The sequence below is a fragment of the Chionomys nivalis genome, chromosome 2 (genome assembly GCF_950005125.1).
Source record: "Chionomys nivalis chromosome 2, mChiNiv1.1, whole genome shotgun sequence".
NCBI classification, from domain to species: Eukaryota; Metazoa; Chordata; class Mammalia; order Rodentia; family Cricetidae; genus Chionomys; species Chionomys nivalis.
The window spans coordinates 49,870,288-49,885,971 of NC_080087.1; positions in this window are offsets into that span (position 1 = coordinate 49,870,288).

Genomic DNA, 15,684 nt, shown 5'->3' on the forward strand with positions numbered 1-15,684 from the left:
ATGAGTGAGTACATCAAATGTTCATCTTTTTGGATCTGGGTTACCTCACTCAGGATAGTGTTTTCTATTTCCATCCATTTGCATGCAAAATTCAAGAAGTCATTGTTTTTTTACTGCTGAGTAATACTCTAATATGTATATATTACACACTTTCTTCATCCATTCTTCCATTGAAGGGCATCTACGTTTTTTCCAGGTTCTGGCTACTACAAATAATGCTGCTATGAACATAGTTGAACAAATACTTTTGTAGTATGATAGGGCATCTCTTGGGTATATTCCCAAGAGTGGTATTGCTGGGTCCTGGAATAGGTTGATCCCAAATTTCCTGAGAAACCGCCACACTGCTTTCCATAGTGGTTGCACAAGTTTGCATTCCCACCATCAATGGATGAGTGTACCCCTTACTCCACATCCTCTCCAGCAAATACAAGAGTCATACCTAAATATAAAAAAAGGTATTTACAGCAAGCCGACAGCTATCATCAAATTAAATGGAGAGAAACTCAAAGCCATTCCACTAAAATCAGGAACATAACAAGGCTGTCCACTCTCTTCATTCCTCTTCAATATAGTGCTTGAAGTTCTAGCAATAGCAATAAGACAACATAAGGGGATCAAGGATTTGAATTGGAAAGGAAGAAGTTAAACTTTCGTTATTTGCAGATGATATGATAGTATACACAAGCGACCCCAAAAACTCTACCAAAGAACTCCTACAGCTGATAAACACCTTTAGTAATTTGGCAGGATACAAGATCAACTCCAAAAAATCAGTTGCCTTCCTATACACTAAGGATAAGGATACAGAGAGGGAAATGAGAGAAGCATCACCCTTCACGATAGCCACAAATAGTATAAAATATCTTGAGGTAACTCTGACCAAGGAAGTGAAAGATCTATTTGACAAGAACCTTAAGTCTTTGAAGAAAGAAATTGAAGAGGATACCAGAAAATGGAAGGATCTCCCTTGCTCTTGGATTGGGAGGATCAACATAGTAAAAATGGCAATTCTACCAAAAGCAATCTATAGATTCAATGCAATCCCTATCAAAATCCCATCAAAATTCTTCACAGATCTTGAGAGGACAATAATCAACTTTATGTGGAAAAATAAAAAGCCCAGCATAACCAAAACAATCTTATATAATAAAGGAACATCTGGAGGCATTACCATCCCTGACTTCAAACTCTATTACAGAGCTACAGTATTGAAAACAGCTTGGTACTGGCATAAAAACAGAGAAGTCGACCAATGGAATTGAATAGAAGACCCGGATTTTGACCCACAAACCTATGAACACTTGATTTTTGATAAAGGAGCTAAAAGTATACAATGGAAGAAAGAAAGCATCTTCAACAAATGGTGATGGCAGAATTGGTTGTCAACCTGTAGAAGAGAAAGTGGGAAGTACCCTACAATATATGGTCACAGGAGATCACTTCCTTCATATAACCCCAGCAGCACAGACTTTAAGGGCAACATTGAATAAATGGGACCTCCTGAAACTGAGAAGCTTCTGTAAAGCAAAGGACACTGTCATAAGACAAAAAGGCAACCCACTGGGAGAAGATCTTCACCAACCCTGCAACAGACAGAGGTGTGATCTCCAAAATATATAAAGAACTCAAGAAACTAGACTTTAAAATGCTAATTAACCCAATTAAAAAATGGAGCACTGAACTGAACAGAGAATTCTCAACAGAAGAGTTTCAATTGGCCTAAAGACACTTAAGGTCATGCTCAACCCCCTTAGCGATCAGGGAAATGCAAATCGAAACAACTTTGAGATACCATCTTACACCTGTCAGAATGGCTAAAATCAAAGGCTGCCCCCTCTTAAGTACAGAGGGGTTTCAGTCATTCCTTATTTTGAGACCTTCTTTAACTAAAGGGAAAGCTTAGGTCTTAGTTCTCAGGTCCAGTATTTTAATCAATATTAGTTCGGTGTTCCAAAGATTAAAACAGTCAAATGTTCAGTCTGCATTTCAGCTCCAAAGTACACAAGATTCAGACTGTAAGCAAGTTGTCATCACCTCAGTAAGGTCGTTGCAGCAGGGCTTCTCGGTCTGTGTCCTGAGTGTCTAGAAGTAGCTCCATATCCTGCAGTGCAGAATGGTACAGCAGGTTCTGCAGAGAAGAGTAGAGTCACTCCTCTCTCTGGGCGTGGGAAAGGCTGGACCATAGGTTTTTTTCTCCATCTTCTTTCATTCCAACTCTTCTGCTGAGGCATTATCAGCTATGCTGTCATCAGGTCTGGTGTTTTTTTGTTGGACACATCAAACCAGTTATTTGGAATCCATCTTGCTTGATCTCCATACTGGGAAAAAACACAGTCATGCCCTCAACCCCATATTAATATAGTGTCTTGTCCACTCCATTTTCCAATGCAAGTGTCTTTCCACCTTGACTTAGCAAAGGTGGTATTTGTACTGTTACACCTTAATCTGTCCACCACTGATCACTTATGGAAATCCATATTCAAGAAATTTAGAGTAAACAGTGCATGATTTAAAGCATTATTTGGCATTTGAGGATACAATTCTCCTGTTTATATCATTTGAAGTTGTGTTTTCAAGGAGCTATGAGCATACTCCACAATTCCTTGCCCTTGAGTATTATAAGAAACACTGGTCTTATGTATGATATTCCATTGGGTACAAAATCATTGAAATGCTCTACTAACATATCTAGATCCATTGTCCATCTTTGTCATTTTTGGGGGTTCCCATGTATGAGAAACATTTTAGGCAACAAATTATTACATGTTTAGCAGCTTCTCCAGTTTGTGCAGTGGCCATCAAGAATCCTGAATATGTACTGATTGTGACATGCACATATCTCAATTTTCCAAATTCTGTAGCATGAGTAACCTCCATTTGCCATATATGATTAGGAAGCAGTCCTTGGAGATTTACCCCCAAATGAGGTACAGGTAAATATTGTGGGCACATCTCACATTGCTTAACAATTTGGCAAGCAGCTTCCCTGGTTAATTTAAATTGCTTTCTTAAACTTAAACTATTTTGATGGTGCAAAACATGCAACTGCTGAGCAAGCTCAACTTGTGATAGAGCAATTATTTTTGTAAGTTTGTCAGTTAAAGTATTACCTTCAGTTAATGAACCAGAAAGATTTGAATGTGCTCTGATATGCCCTAGAAAACATGGTAACTTTCTATGTTGTATGTTTGAAAGACCCCCGGTAGGGACCTTCCCTCAGGTGGAGACCCCGGACCCACAGACCAGGCCGAGACCACGAGTCGGATGCAAACTGCAAGAGGTTTATTAAGTAGACACAGGTACCTGCGGGCGGCAAAGTCTTTCGGAGGACTTGCGCGCCTGCAGACTGGGAGGAGGACTTTTATAGGAAAGAGGGCAGCAAAAAGCAATTTACAGAAGCAGAAGCGTGGTTATCAGAATGAGGCGGGGGGGGGGGGCATGAATGGTTTTCCTCTCCCAGCATGGATGTCTGGCAGCAGACATCCTGCTCTTATCTTATAGGTATCCTACTTTGAAGTCATTCTGCTTTGTAGATGTCCTATCTTATAGATATCCTGTTTTCCTCTCACGAGAGCAGGCTAGCTGCTGATCCTGAGAATCTTTCAAGCAAACAGGACGTTCTCCCGGAGAGCCTGCTAGCTGCGGGTTCTGAGGAGGGGGTCTGTAGGATCTTTCATTCCCCCATTTTCTTTTATCATAGAGTTAAATCTTTTACTCTAAGCAGTTATGGAACCTCGGTTTCTTCTTGTTGTAACATATGATACTGATGGGTCAGTACTAGGGCCTGAATAACTGACAGCCTGTCTTTCATAAACCGGACCAAGCAGTTTAAGATGCAGGGCCCAAACAGGAGTATCAGAAGGAGGATAATTAATCAAGGGACCCATCAGAGGAGACAATAGAGTCGTAAACCAGGGAGACTTATTAAACCATCCTTCGAACCATCCCTGTTGTGATTCGAGCAGCTTTTGTGTCTGTCTTTACCTCTCTCTAAGCTTTGTCATAGTGTGGTTCTCATAGAAACAACATTCCTCTTTGAGTGCTGCGCATAACTCTCCCTCTTGTAAAAACAACATGTCTAGCCCCCTCCTGTTTTGTAGAGCTACCTCTGAGAGGGAGGTTAATGACTCTTCAAGTGCGCTAACCGATTCTTCCAGTGCCTTGATATCAGTATGCATGGCTGCCTGAAGTTGTCTAAATTGGCTGGTCTCCATAATCTAGGACTAAGGGGTTGCATCTACCTCCTGGGGTGGCGCCCTGGACATTGGTAGCGGTAGTGATCTCATAGCAGGGGCCACAAGCTTTTCCCCCCCACAAGTCCAGGGTCCCCTTCCCGAGTACCCAGGCGTGGTTCCTCATCTGAGCGTGATTAGATCCCAGGTGGAGGAGGGTTTCCAGTAAGCCTCCCCCGTCGTTTCGCAACCCCATTGGGCACAGTAACCGTCCCTCGGCCCTCCACGTCCCTTTTGTGTGTTTTGTCCTGGACAAACATAGAAGTGTTTGTTCCTGGTCCCATGTCGCCCCCCTCCACCACCCCGGGTGATGGCAGTCATCTCCCGGGAATGTCGCCATCCCCAGTCTTAGTAGGGCCCATATAATGATCCAAGGGCCCCATGGGTAAGCCTTATCTTTAAGGGGTTTTGAGTGCGTTGGGCTCTCCATGCTGGGGTTGCGGCGAGCTCCATTTTGTCAGCTGTATGGGCGGCCTTAATGTGTGAGGCGTGGATCCAGGCTGCGATGCCGTCAACCTTTAGTGCCATTGGGGGTCAGAAGGTCAGTGTAAGGGCCTTTCCACTGAGGTTCCAAGTTTTAGGTCTGGTGTCTGCGGACCCAAACAGTATCTCCTATCTGGAAGGGATGCGGTACCACCGGCTGGTTCAGTTGGTCTCGGTAAGCAGCGGCGAGTGGCTTCCAAACCTCTCTCTGCACAATCTGTAGACGTAAATGAGCCTCCAGAGAAGGACTGTTAGCAAAATTGGCAATGTTTGAATTAAAGAAATTTATAAATGGGGGAGGAGCCCCATATAGGATTTCAAAAGGAGTCAGTCCATGAGGCCCTGGAGTGTTGCAGGCCCTGTACAGGGCCAGTGGTAAGAGGAGCACCCAGTCTCTAGTGCCAGTTGCAAGCGTTAATTTGGATAAGGTCTCCTTAATTGTTCTATTCATGCGTTCTACCTGTCCTGAACTTTGGGGTCTACACGCACAATGTAATTTCCATTCGACCCCTAGGAGTTTGGCCACCTACTGACTTACCTGGGAGACGGAGGCGGGCCCATTATCGGTGCCAAGACTTGAGGCATTCCGTACCTGGGAAATATTTCTTCCAAGAGCTTTTTGGTCACCACCTTTGAGGTTTCGTTTTTGGTGGGAAAGGCTTCTATCCATCCTGAAAAAGTGTCTATGAACACCAAGAGGTATCTGTACCCCTAGAGACCTGGCTTAACCTCTGTAAAGTCGATCTCCCAATGTACTCCGGGACGATGTCTCCGTGCCTGAACACCTGGACCAAGCTTGGTTCTGCCTGCATTTACCTGAGCGCAGGCTTGGCATTCATCAGTCACTTTTTGCAGGGCTCCGTCCCTGTTCAGGAGGTATTGGCCTGACTCCTGTCTGTCCAACAAGGTTTTCATCTTCTTTGGCCCCAAATGAGTCAATTTATGCAAGTAGTCTATTATTTTATAAGTATGTTTTGTTGGCATACCAATCTTTTCCTTGAAAACCCAATGTTGCTTTTCGGGGTCATATGTGGCCCCCATTTTCTTTAGGAGATCAATGTCCTCTTTACTATAGGATAGCAAACTGGAGGCTTGGGCCTCTTCTGGGTTCGTCAAGGGGAGAGCTTGGGAGGTCTTGGTTGATTTTATAGCAATCTCTCGAGCAGTGTGATCTGTCAGTCTATTTCCCTTTGCCTCAGGGCTATGGCCTTTTTGATGCCCAGGACAGTGCATAATACTTAATTTGGGGGGCAAAAATAAGGCTTTCAGGAGTGCCAGTATCTCAAGTTTGTTTTTAATTTCCTTTCCTTCTGAGGTCAGCAGCCCTCGTCTTCAATAAATTTCCCCATGTATGTGAGCCATGGCGAATGCATATTGGCTATTCGTATAAACATTCAGTCTCTTACCTTCTGCCATCCAGAGTGCCTAGGTCAGAGCGATGAGTTCAGCCCTCTGGGCGGAGGTGCCTGCTGGTAGGGCTTCTGCCCAAACTACCTCAGTCTCTGTTGTCATTGCTGCCCCCGCCTTTCGTTTCCCATTTGCCAGGAAACTGCTGCCATCCGTATACCAAGTATAGTCAGCATCTCGGAGGGGTTGATTCGTCAGGTCCGGTCTGGTCCCGTGTGTTTCTGCGAGGATCTGGAGGCAGTCATGGTGTTCCGAGTCCTCAGGCAGGGGGAGCAAGGTCGCGGGATTAAGAGCGAGCGACCACAGGTCCGAATTGCACCCGGTCCGCATTCAGGAGCAGGGCTTGGTAGTAAGTCATGCTGGCATTGGAGAGCCAGCGGTCTGGAGGCTGCTTGACCAAGGCTTCCACCGCATGGGGTGCCAGGGATAGTCAGTGGCTGGCCCAGGGTTAGTTTACCCGCGTCTTTAGTGAGGACTGCAATAGCTGCTATCATTCGCAGACAGGGCGGCCACCCTGAAGAAACTGGGTTGAGTTTCTTTGAGAGATAGGCTACAGGACGCCTCCAAGGGCCCAGTTTTTGAGTTAGGACCCCTTTGGCATAACCCTGTCTCTCATCCACGAACAAGTCAAAAGGTTTGGTAATGTCAGGGAGGCCTAAAGCAGGGGAGGCTGGTAAGGCTTTCTTAATGTTTTTGAAAGCCCTCTGCTGTTCCTCTCCCCAATCAAACATTGTCCCCTGTTTAGTTAGAGGATACAAAGGTGCAGCCATTTCTGCAAACCCTGGGATCCAGAGGTGGCAGAATCCCGCTGTTCCCAGAAACTCTCGCAGCTGGCGGGGGTTCCGGGGGGGCAGGGATGTTAGTGATAGTCTGTTTGTGCACCTCGGTCAGCTATCTCTGTCCATCTTTTAATTGATAACCTAGGTAAATGACTTGCTTCTGGCACATCTGAGCCTTCCTGGCTGATGCCTGATATCCTAATTGTCCCAATGTCTGTAGGAGGGACTTTGTGCCCTCCTGACATTCTTTCTCCGAAGCGGCCGCCAGAAGGAGGTCATCAACGTACGTGGGATGGTGGCAGAGTGCTCAATAAGTTATAGGAGTTGGGGACCGTGGGGTGTATGTCCTCCACCCTTTTGTAATTTCCTTCAAATCCTGCACTGGCCGGTAGTCCCCAGTCCCTGGTTTCTTTACTGGTAAAAGGGGGGGGGGTATTCCATGGTGACCGGCAGGGGATGAGGATGCCCTGGTCCAAGAGCCTCTTTTTTTTGCAATAAGCACATTGGTCCCTGTCCATTTTGGCCCCCTTCCTTTCTCCCAGCCTACCTCCCTCTCTTTCTTGTCCTTGAACTACAGTGGCCAGCAGCCTACTTAATTCTTTATTCTATTTCATGTCTCTTTCCTCATTTATTGGTTGCTCCTCTGAATATACTTGTAAATTCTCCTTTCCTTCTCTCTTTCTTTGCCTCTTCAGCAGATCCTGTATTGTATATCCCTGCAGACCTTCCAGCCTCTGTAATTTACTTCTGATATCCGGACTGGACTGCCAAATAAAGGATATTGAAACACTAGTGGCCTGCCCCGGTTCCCCGGGTCATAGGGAGTATACATTCTGTATGCTTCCTTAAACCTCTCTAAAAAGGCAGAGGGAGTTTTCTCATTCCCTTGTATCACTTGCTTTGCCTGAGCCACATTAGTGGGGCGGTGTGCTGCCCCTCGGAGACCCGCTACAAGCAGCTGGCGATAGAGGCGTAGGTGTCCCCTACCTGCAGCTGTGGTGAAGTCCCAATCAGGTCGCGTCAGAGGGAAGGCCTCATCAATTTCGTTAGGCAAAAGGGTTGGGCGACCGTTGTCGCCTGGAACGTTTCTCCGAGCCTCCAAAAAGACTCTTTGCTTTTCCTCTGAGGTCAGCAGGGCTTGCAAGAGTTGCTGGCAATCCTCCCAGGTGGGCTGGTGGGTGACTGAAATAGACTCGATTAGATTAGTCAGCGCCACTGGGTTTTTGGAAAAGGAAGGGTTATGCTGTTTCCAGTTATAGAGATCAGAAGCTGAGAATGGCCAGTACTGTTGCTGCCCATTCGGACCCTCCCAGAGGGGAAGGGCGTGGGAGGTGGAATCAGGCGGCGGCTCGCGTCTGTCCCTCTGTTGGCCAGCCATAGGTGAGAGGGCCGGGGATTCTTGTGGGGGCCCCTCGGCCATCGCCGCTTCAGGTCCCTCTGGGCTATCTGATCCTGCATATGGAGGAGGCTCAACATTTTACAGGGGGTGTCAAACTTTTCCAACTTCTATAAGCAGTTACAAATATCATCAGGTCAATTCCAGTAAGAGTACAATGACAGACATTGTTGTTATTAAATACCATCAGTTCCAGTCTCTGAGAAACAGTTAAAACCCCAATTTTCCCCCCTTCTTAAGTGAAGAGGGGTTGTTAACGATTGTCCCATGGTACCAGATTTAGGCTCGAGCACAAACAGATATACAAAAACAAAGAACATTTTTAAACACAAAAATCCAACAATCAGACACAAACAATATGGACTCTCAGCACGGCTTTGGCGCAAAACCGAAAGCAAAAATTCAGACGGAGACTGTGAAAAATCAGGCTCCGGCCACCTTTGGAATGTGGCCCGTCAGATGAGCACCGAAAAGGCTCCAGATTCAGACCCAAGTCAGCAAAGCAAGACTTTGGGTCTGATACAGATTGAGCTCCGGAAAAGCTGCCACCTAATTCCGGGCTCCAGGCACCCTTGGAACGTCTTCCAGGGCTGCGGGGTAGAAGTCCGAACTCGTCAGCTCCTTCTTGGGCCCGCCAGATACAGAGCACCCAGATCTGAGTGTACAGAGTTAAGCACATAAACGACGCAGACACAGACTAACAAATCGGTGCTGGCCAGCTTACCTCCCGATGGTGGGTCGGTGGTCCCTGGGTGGGGGCCTCGATTCCCGGCCAATGCACCAAATGAAAGACCCCCGGTAGGGACCTTCCCTCAGGTGGAGACCCCGGACCCACAGACCAGGCCGAGACCACGAGTCGGATGCAAACTGCAAGAGGTTTATTAAGTAGACACAGGTACCTGCGGGCGGCAAAGTCTTTCGGAGGACTTGCGCGCCTGCAGACTGGGAGGAGGACTTTTATAGGAAAGAGGGCAGCAAAAAGCAATTTACAGAAGCAGAAGCGTGGTTATCAGAATGAGGCGGGGGGGGGGGGCATGAATGGTTTTCCTCTCCCAGCATGGATGTCTGGCAGCAGACATCCTGCTCTTATCTTATAGGTATCCTACTTTGAAGTCATTCTGCTTTGTAGATGTCCTATCTTATAGATATCCTGTTTTCCTCTCACGAGAGCAGGCTAGCTGCTGATCCTGAGAATCTTTCAAGCAAACAGGACGTTCTCCCGGAGAGCCTGCTAGCTGCGGGTTCTGAGGAGGGGGTCTGTAGGATCTTTCATTCCCCCATTTTCTTTTATCATAGAGTTAAATCTTTTACTCTAAGCAGTTATGGAACCTCGGTTTCTTCTTGTTGTAACATATGATACTGATGGGTCAGTACTAGGGCCTGAATAACTGACAGCCTGTCTTTCATAAACCGGACCAAGCAGTTTAAGATGCAGGGCCCAAACAGGAGTATCAGAAGGAGGATAATTAATCAAGGGACCCATCAGAGGAGACAATAGAGTCGTAAACCAGGGAGACTTATTAAACCATCCTTCGAACCATCCCTGTTGTGATTCGAGCAGCTTTTGTGTCTGTCTTTACCTCTCTCTAAGCTTTGTCATAGTGTGGTTCTCATAGAAACAACATTCCTCTTTGAGTGCTGCGCATAACTCTCCCTCTTGTAAAAACAACATGTCTAGCCCCCTCCTGTTTTGTAGAGCTACCTCTGAGAGGGAGGTTAATGACTCTTCAAGTGCGCTAACCGATTCTTCCAGTGCCTTGATATCAGTATGCATGGCTGCCTGAAGTTGTCTAAATTGGCTGGTCTCCATAATCTAGGACTAAGGGGTTGCATCTACCTCCTGGGGTGGCGCCCTGGACATTGGTAGCGGTAGTGATCTCATAGCAGGGGCCACAAGCTTTTCCCCCCCACAAGTCCAGGGTCCCCTTCCCGAGTACCCAGGCGTGGTTCCTCATCTGAGCGTGATTAGATCCCAGGTGGAGGAGGGTTTCCAGTAAGCCTCCCCCGTCGTTTCGCAACCCCATTGGGCACAGTAACCGTCCCTCGGCCCTCCACGTCCCTTTTGTGTGTTTTGTCCTGGACAAACATAGAAGTGTTTGTTCCTGGTCCCATGTCGCCCCCCTCCACCACCCCGGGTGATGGCAGTCATCTCCCGGGAATGTCGCCATCCCCAGTCTTAGTAGGGCCCATATAATGATCCAAGGGCCCCATGGGTAAGCCTTATCTTTAAGGGGTTTTGAGTGCGTTGGGCTCTCCATGCTGGGGTTGCGGCGAGCTCCATTTTGTCAGCTGTATGGGCGGCCTTAATGTGTGAGGCGTGGATCCAGGCTGCGATGCCGTCAACCTTTAGTGCCATTGGGGGTCAGAAGGTCAGTGTAAGGGCCTTTCCACTGAGGTTCCAAGTTTTAGGTCTGGTGTCTGCGGACCCAAACAGTATCTCCTATCTGGAAGGGATGCGGTACCACCGGCTGGTTCAGTTGGTCTCGGTAAGCAGCGGCGAGTGGCTTCCAAACCTCTCTCTGCACAATCTGTAGACGTAAATGAGCCTCCAGAGAAGGACTGTTAGCAAAATTGGCAATGTTTGAATTAAAGAAATTTATAAATGGGGGAGGAGCCCCATATAGGATTTCAAAAGGAGTCAGTCCATGAGGCCCTGGAGTGTTGCAGGCCCTGTACAGGGCCAGTGGTAAGAGGAGCACCCAGTCTCTAGTGCCAGTTGCAAGCGTTAATTTGGATAAGGTCTCCTTAATTGTTCTATTCATGCGTTCTACCTGTCCTGAACTTTGGGGTCTACACGCACAATGTAATTTCCATTCGACCCCTAGGAGTTTGGCCACCTACTGACTTACCTGGGAGACGGAGGCGGGCCCATTATCGGTGCCAAGACTTGAGGCATTCCGTACCTGGGAAATATTTCTTCCAAGAGCTTTTTGGTCACCACCTTTGAGGTTTCGTTTTTGGTGGGAAAGGCTTCTATCCATCCTGAAAAAGTGTCTATGAACACCAAGAGGTATCTGTACCCCTAGAGACCTGGCTTAACCTCTGTAAAGTCGATCTCCCAATGTACTCCGGGACGATGTCTCCGTGCCTGAACACCTGGACCAAGCTTGGTTCTGCCTGCATTTACCTGAGCGCAGGCTTGGCATTCATCAGTCACTTTTTGCAGGGCTCCGTCCCTGTTCAGGAGGTATTGGCCTGACTCCTGTCTGTCCAACAAGGTTTTCATCTTCTTTGGCCCCAAATGAGTCAATTTATGCAAGTAGTCTATTATTTTATAAGTATGTTTTGTTGGCATACCAATCTTTTCCTTGAAAACCCAATGTTGCTTTTCGGGGTCATATGTGGCCCCCATTTTCTTTAGGAGATCAATGTCCTCTTTACTATAGGATAGCAAACTGGAGGCTTGGGCCTCTTCTGGGTTCGTCAAGGGGAGAGCTTGGGAGGTCTTGGTTGATTTTATAGCAATCTCTCGAGCAGTGTGATCTGTCAGTCTATTTCCCTTTGCCTCAGGGCTATGGCCTTTTTGATGCCCAGGACAGTGCATAATACTTAATTTGGGGGGCAAAAATAAGGCTTTCAGGAGTGCCAGTATCTCAAGTTTGTTTTTAATTTCCTTTCCTTCTGAGGTCAGCAGCCCTCGTCTTCAATAAATTTCCCCATGTATGTGAGCCATGGCGAATGCATATTGGCTATTCGTATAAACATTCAGTCTCTTACCTTCTGCCATCCAGAGTGCCTAGGTCAGAGCGATGAGTTCAGCCCTCTGGGCGGAGGTGCCTGCTGGTAGGGCTTCTGCCCAAACTACCTCAGTCTCTGTTGTCATTGCTGCCCCCGCCTTTCGTTTCCCATTTGCCAGGAAACTGCTGCCATCCGTATACCAAGTATAGTCAGCATCTCGGAGGGGTTGATTCGTCAGGTCCGGTCTGGTCCCGTGTGTTTCTGCGAGGATCTGGAGGCAGTCATGGTGTTCCGAGTCCTCAGGCAGGGGGAGCAAGGTCGCGGGATTAAGAGCGAGCGACCACAGGTCCGAATTGCACCCGGTCCGCATTCAGGAGCAGGGCTTGGTAGTAAGTCATGCTGGCATTGGAGAGCCAGCGGTCTGGAGGCTGCTTGACCAAGGCTTCCACCGCATGGGGTGCCAGGGATAGTCAGTGGCTGGCCCAGGGTTAGTTTACCCGCGTCTTTAGTGAGGACTGCAATAGCTGCTATCATTCGCAGACAGGGCGGCCACCCTGAAGAAACTGGGTTGAGTTTCTTTGAGAGATAGGCTACAGGACGCCTCCAAGGGCCCAGTTTTTGAGTTAGGACCCCTTTGGCATAACCCTGTCTCTCATCCACGAACAAGTCAAAAGGTTTGGTAATGTCAGGGAGGCCTAAAGCAGGGGAGGCTGGTAAGGCTTTCTTAATGTTTTTGAAAGCCCTCTGCTGTTCCTCTCCCCAATCAAACATTGTCCCCTGTTTAGTTAGAGGATACAAAGGTGCAGCCATTTCTGCAAACCCTGGGATCCAGAGGTGGCAGAATCCCGCTGTTCCCAGAAACTCTCGCAGCTGGCGGGGGTTCCGGGGGGGCAGGGATGTTAGTGATAGTCTGTTTGTGCACCTCGGTCAGCTATCTCTGTCCATCTTTTAATTGATAACCTAGGTAAATGACTTGCTTCTGGCACATCTGAGCCTTCCTGGCTGATGCCTGATATCCTAATTGTCCCAATGTCTGTAGCAGGGACTTTGTGCCCTCCTGACATTCTTTCTCCGAAGCGGCCGCCAGAAGGAGGTCATCAACGTACGTGGGATGGTGGCAGAGTGCTCAATAAGTTATAGGAGTTGGGGACCGTGGGGTGTATGTCCTCCACCCTTTTGTAATTTCCTTCAAATCCTGCACTGGCCGGTAGTCCCCAGTCCCTGGTTTCTTTACTGGTAAAAGGGGGGGGGGTATTCCATGGTGACCGGCAGGGGATGAGGATGCCCTGGTCCAAGAGCCTCTTTTTTTTGCAATAAGCACATTGGTCCCTGTCCATTTTGGCCCCCTTCCTTTCTCCCAGCCTACCTCCCTCTCTTTCTTGTCCTTGAACTACAGTGGCCAGCAGCCTACTTAATTCTTTATTCTATTTCATGTCTCTTTCCTCATTTATTGGTTGCTCCTCTGAATATACTTGTAAATTCTCCTTTCCTTCTCTCTTTCTTTGCCTCTTCAGCAGATCCTGTATTGTATATCCCTGCAGACCTTCCAGCCTCTGTAATTTACTTCTGATATCCGGACTGGACTGCCAAATAAAGGATATTGAAACACTAGTGGCCTGCCCCGGTTCCCCGGGTCATAGGGAGTATACATTCTGTATGCTTCCTTAAACCTCTCTAAAAAGGCAGAGGGAGTTTTCTCATTCCCTTGTATCACTTGCTTTGCCTGAGCCACATTAGTGGGGCGGTGTGCTGCCCCTCGGAGACCCGCTACAAGCAGCTGGCGATAGAGGCGTAGGTGTCCCCTACCTGCAGCTGTGGTGAAGTCCCAATCAGGTCGCGTCAGAGGGAAGGCCTCATCAATTTCGTTAGGCAAAAGGGTTGGGCGACCGTTGTCGCCTGGAACGTTTCTCCGAGCCTCCAAAAAGACTCTTTGCTTTTCCTCTGAGGTCAGCAGGGCTTGCAAGAGTTGCTGGCAATCCTCCCAGGTGGGCTGGTGGGTGACTGAAATAGACTCGATTAGATTAGTCAGCGCCACTGGGTTTTTGGAAAAGGAAGGGTTATGCTGTTTCCAGTTATAGAGATCAGAAGCTGAGAATGGCCAGTACTGTTGCTGCCCATTCGGACCCTCCCAGAGGGGAAGGGCGTGGGAGGTGGAATCAGGCGGCGGCTCGCGTCTGTCCCTCTGTTGGCCAGCCATAGGTGAGAGGGCCGGGGATTCTTGTGGGGGCCCCTCGGCCATCGCCGCTTCAGGTCCCTCTGGGCTATCTGATCCTGCATATGGAGGAGGCTCAACATTTTACAGGGGGTGTCAAACTTTTCCAACTTCTATAAGCAGTTACAAATATCATCAGGTCAATTCCAGTAAGAGTACAATGACAGACATTGTTGTTATTAAATACCATCAGTTCCAGTCTCTGAGAAACAGTTAAAACCCCAATTTTCCCCCCTTCTTAAGTGAAGAGGGGTTGTTAACGATTGTCCCATGGTACCAGATTTAGGCTCGAGCACAAACAGATATACAAAAACAAAGAACATTTTTAAACACAAAAATCCAACAATCAGACACAAACAATATGGACTCTCAGCACGGCTTTGGCGCAAAACCGAAAGCAAAAATTCAGACGGAGACTGTGAAAAATCAGGCTCCGGCCACCTTTGGAATGTGGCCCGTCAGATGAGCACCGAAAAGGCTCCAGATTCAGACCCAAGTCAGCAAAGCAAGACTTTGGGTCTGATACAGATTGAGCTCCGGAAAAGCTGCCACCTAATTCCGGGCTCCAGGCACCCTTGGAACGTCTTCCAGGGCTGCGGGGTAGAAGTCCGAACTCGTCAGCTCCTTCTTGGGCCCGCCAGATACAGAGCACCCAGATCTGAGTGTACAGAGTTAAGCACATAAACGACGCAGACACAGACTAACAAATCGGTGCTGGCCAGCTTACCTCCCGATGGTGGGTCGGTGGTCCCTGGGTGGGGGCCTCGATTCCCGGCCAATGCACCAAATGAAAGACCCCCGGTAGGGACCTTCCCTCAGGTGGAGACCCCGGACCCACAGACCAGGCCGAGACCACGAGTCGGATGCAAACTGCAAGAGGTTTATTAAGTAGACACAGGTACCTGCGGGCGGCAAAGTCTTTCGGAGGACTTGCGCGCCTGCAGACTGGGAGGAGGACTTTTATAGGAAAGAGGGCAGCAAAAAGCAATTTACAGAAGCAGAAGCGTGGTTATCAGAATGAGGCGGGGGGGGGGGGCATGAATGGTTTTCCTCTCCCAGCATGGATGTCTGGCAGCAGACATCCTGCTCTTATCTTATAGGTATCCTACTTTGAAGTCATTCTGCTTTGTAGATGTCCTATCTTATAGATATCCTGTTTTCCTCTCACGAGAGCAGGCTAGCTGCTGATCCTGAGAATCTTTCAAGCAAACAGGACGTTCTCCCGGGGAGCCTGCTAGCTGCGGGTTCTGAGGAGGGGGTCTGTAGGATCTTTCATGTTCTCTTTAATCTGCTGGAACATCATCTTAAATTGTTTATTGCTATTCCAATCTAAGGGATGGTCTCAAGGAACTGAAGAGCACTTTAAATGTATCAGCTGTCGGTATATAGATTAAATGCCTCATTTGCAAAAGTTTGAAGTGCTAAAGCCACAACTCGCAGCTGGTTCTGACTGCACCGCATATCCATTACCATTAACCACATATGCAGCCTTCC